We start from the raw sequence: 2,753 nt of genomic DNA, 5'->3' as shown, positions 1-2,753 counted from the left end.
TGAGTGTGTGAGTGTATGTGTGTGTTTGTGTATGTGTGTGTGAGTGTGTGTGTATGTGTGTGAGTATGTGTGTGTGTGAGTGTATGTGTGTGAGTGAGTGTATGTGTGAGTGTATGTATGTGTTTGTGCATGCGTGTGTGCATGCGTGTGTTGGTGGAAGCAGCCTGGAAGGGCCATGGTTGCTGTGTGACCCTTGGCTCGCCTGCTTTGGAAATCCAGTTTACTGTATCAGAGCTTTATTGTAGGCATTTAAAAAAAAAAAAAAAACCAGATTGAATAACCTATGAAATAATTTGGGCTTAAAAGTAGAATATAAATTATCTGAGAGGGGGAAGGGACACAAAACCCCTTCTCTTCCCTTTCCTGGAGAATCACAGAAGCTTTTCCTGTACGTGTTCCGCCTGACGGCTGAAATGGCACACACCGCTAGAGCGCATCTTCGGTTTTGAAAGGGTGCTTAAGCTCCAGCGTTTTTGGTTCTCATAGCAGTGAAGTGCTTATCCTTTGCATGAGTAAGGGCACAGGAGAAAAACATTCTATTCAGGAGTTTCACAGTCGAGTGTGGAAGGGTTCTCACCTCCGCGCAGAGGCCTGAGTGCTGGGGAATGTCTGGAGCCTGCCCTCTGAAGATCGGTTTGGCCTTCAGAACTGCACGGTGTCGCGGAGCCTGGATGCACTTAGGGCCCACGCCTTCCCGGTTCCACAGTCTTGTGCAAGTAACCACTTAGTCTCGCGTGTACCGGAGAGAAGAGTGTGTTTGTGTGTGCATGTGTGTTTATCGTTCCTAAGAATTTGGCACAATTCTCGACTGAGAATCTATACTGCAGAACATAATGTTTAAGCAAGCATTTTTTAAAAATTATTAGTCTCTTATAAGCCATTGAAATCTTGCCACCCCAAGTATTTAGTAGCTGGCTTTAAGGTTACAAGATGGGGGAAAAGGTCAATGGAAGGGCAAGGAAAAAAGTAAATAAATAATGTGGGTAAAACCAGGTTGTGGGTGTTAGAGAGTCTTTGAGAATTCTTGTTCAATTCCATTTCTCCACTTCAGAAGTACCACATTTTATAGGACAAAAAGCCCCAACAGTTTTCTCAAAACAAAGTTTATTATGTAAAAGTTGATCTTGACTCAGACTTATGAAAAAATTGAACTGAAGAAGTACGTTTTTCTCTGCTGAAGTAGAAATACTAGTGTGTTGACCTCTGAGGCCTCTAACTCATCCAACTAATTCTAATTTTCAGAATCCCATAATGACAACAATTTATGATACTGCACATTAGAAGCAGCTGTGCGGGTCCCACAGCCACCCTGTGTATGGCCGTGCAAGCATGGAAAGGGTTACGTGTGAGAAGCCAGGCAAGGTGGAAGTGGGGATGTTTGCATTTGGGCAGGCTCTTCCTGGGAGGCATTCCTAAGGCCCAGCGTCTACACCAGCCCTTCACAGTGCCCAGGCATCACGCCCCCACGCTGAACTGTGCCAAGCCCTCTCCCTGTCCCTCTGGTACAAGTCTGACACTCGTGCATGATATTTGCCAAGATGGGGATAAAAACCCAAGGACAGGAAAGTGACACTTGTCAGCACATGAACTGGCAGGGCACAGAGGAGAGCCGGCCCATCGGCATTTCTTTAAAGCCTGATCCACCTAGCAACCAGATAAATGAAAGTTTGTTCTAACATGCCTTAAAAATATTATGGTTTGACCCAAAGACCCACTATTTCTTTAGCTATCATTTCGTTTTCTTTGTTTTGTTTTTTTTTGTTTTGTTTTGTTTTGTTTTTAACTTTCACACAGAGCCAGGTTTTTTTGTTTTGTTTTAGGTTTATTTCTTCTAAGGTGTAACTTGTGGGTTCTTTAAAGCTGTGGCAGTGACGGTAACCAACGCCTTTCCGCTCCTCAGCTCCCACAAGACAAGCCAGCATCTGCTGAGAAGCCTTCTAGGTGTTTCCGCACACCGTGAAAGGTGCTCTGAAACTCCCACCCTCTGCTTTGTAGAACTAGGGCCTGACGGGCACTCCAGTCACCCACTGTCACTCTGTGGTAAAACTACTGATGCTTGCTTGCTTCCCGAGTTGCCCGAGGACGGCTGCCACGCGCTGTCCAGTGTGAGTGTTGCTGCTGGTGAATTTGAAGGTGCTTTGTCCTCCGCTGCTGTTGGCTTAGTTGCTTAGTTTCCCCATCAGTGCCCCCACTCTCCCCCCCCCCACCCCCGCCATTAGCACTGGCTCAGCTTTAACTGTCTCCTCAGCCAATCAGATGTTAAAGACCATGGGGGTCCTCTTGTTTAATTTGTCCTCGTGTATCTATTAAACCTCGATCAGGGTTTCTAGAATGGCTGCAGTAGATTTTGAAAACAGACTTATCGATGTGGGGTTTCCCAGAGATCCAGTTCACAGTTAATTGTTGAACTCGAGTACAACTGACCATTCAAAAGTGAACAACAGCCCATTGTTTTGTAACAGTGTCGGGTAAGCCCTGACATTTCAATTGAAACATGAATTGTCATTATAACTCAATGCAAATTCAACAGTTGTATTTGGAGTTAAATTATTTTAACAAATAAATTTATTTAATGAAAGTCTGCCTTGTGTTTGTTGCTTAAACTCGTGCAGTGTGTTCACAATATACAGAAGCAGGGCATTGCCGCCCAATGCACCAGGCACTCCTCATAAAGAACCCCCTGAAACCAGACTAACCACAGGCTCTCCCTATAGGAAGGGAGGGTGATTGCTCATTCTCTTGGCCTCTAAAAT

The sequence above is a fragment of the Rattus rattus genome, chromosome 12, assembly GCF_011064425.1.
Source record: "Rattus rattus isolate New Zealand chromosome 12, Rrattus_CSIRO_v1, whole genome shotgun sequence".
In the NCBI taxonomy this organism is placed as follows: Eukaryota; Metazoa; Chordata; class Mammalia; order Rodentia; family Muridae; genus Rattus; species Rattus rattus.
The sequence above is the reverse complement of the archived record's forward strand: the minus strand, read 5'-3'. Positions refer to the sequence as shown.